Source organism: Perkinsus marinus, assembly GCF_000006405.1.
Source record: "Perkinsus marinus ATCC 50983 genomic scaffold scf_1104296929182, whole genome shotgun sequence".
Classification (NCBI taxonomy): domain Eukaryota; phylum Perkinsozoa; order Perkinsida; family Perkinsidae; genus Perkinsus; species Perkinsus marinus.
The window spans coordinates 1-1,048 of NW_003216566.1; the positions used below are offsets into that span (position 1 = coordinate 1).

The 1,048-nt window shown below is 48.1% G+C and overlaps 2 non-coding genes across 2 annotated transcripts; both read right to left on the minus strand.

Moving 5' to 3' along the window:
* Positions 1–281: 281 nt before the first annotated feature.
* Pmar_PMAR014994 lies at positions 282–355 on the minus strand. The gene has a single exon. It is a non-coding gene; the product is annotated as a tRNA-Arg (tRNA).
* Positions 356–717: 362 nt separating this feature from the next.
* On the minus strand, positions 718–791 carry Pmar_PMAR014995. Its single transcript has one exon. It is a non-coding gene; the product is annotated as a tRNA-Arg (tRNA).
* Positions 792–1,048: the final 257 nt, after the last annotated feature.

A 1,048-nucleotide genomic window follows, 5' to 3' on the forward strand; every position in this document is an offset into this window, starting at 1 on the left:
CAGGATACATGAGCGGATTCGGATTGCTCAGGTACAGCCGTTGGTGCGCACCACTATCTCATGTGCTTGCCTTCAGCATCTTGTGTAAACTAGTTGGAGCTTCACATCGAGTGGCTGATTCAGGATGCGTGAGCGGAATTTGGATTGCTCAGGTACAGCCGTTGGTGCGCACCACTATCTCACGTGCTTGCCTTCAGCGTCTTGTGCAAAGTAGGTGGAGCTTCACATCGAATGCCCGATTTCGTTGACGTAGGATGGATGGAGGAAGTGAGATTAATTTATACCCGATGCAGGATTCGAAACTACGACCATCTACTCCGTAGGCAGACATTCTATCCAGCTGAACTAATCGGGCGATGAAGCTAACAACTTTGATTGATATTTAAGTTGAATACTCTTCCGAAATGGTCTAGGCGGTAATTGGTCAATCCGTCAGGATACGAGAGCGGAATTCGGATTGCTCAGATACAGCCGTTGGTGCGCACCACTATCTCATGTGCTTGCCTTCAGCGTCTTGTGTAAACTAGTTGGAGCTTCACATCGAGTGGCCGATTCAGGATACGTGAGCGGAATTCGGATTGCTCAGGTACAGCCGTTGGTGCGCACCACTATCTCATGTGCTTGCCTTCAGCATCTTGTGTAAACTAGTTGGAGCTTCACATCGAATGCCCGATTTTATTGAAGTAGGATGGATGAAGAGGAAGTGAGATTAATGTATACCCGATGCAGGATTCGAACCTACGACCATCTGCTCCGTAGGCAGACATTCTATCCAGCTGAACTAATCGGGCGATGAAGCTAGCAACTTTGATTGATATTCAAGTTGAATACTCTTCCGAAATGGTTTACGCGGTAATTGGTCAATCCGTCAAGATACGTGAGCGGAATTCGGATTGCTCAGGTACAGCCGTTGGTGCGCACCACTATCTCATGTGCTTGCCTTCAGCATCTTGTGTAAACTAGTTGGAGCTTCACATCGAGTGCCGATTCAGATACGTGAGCAGAATTCGGATTGCTCAGTACAGCCGTTGGTGCGCACCACTATCTC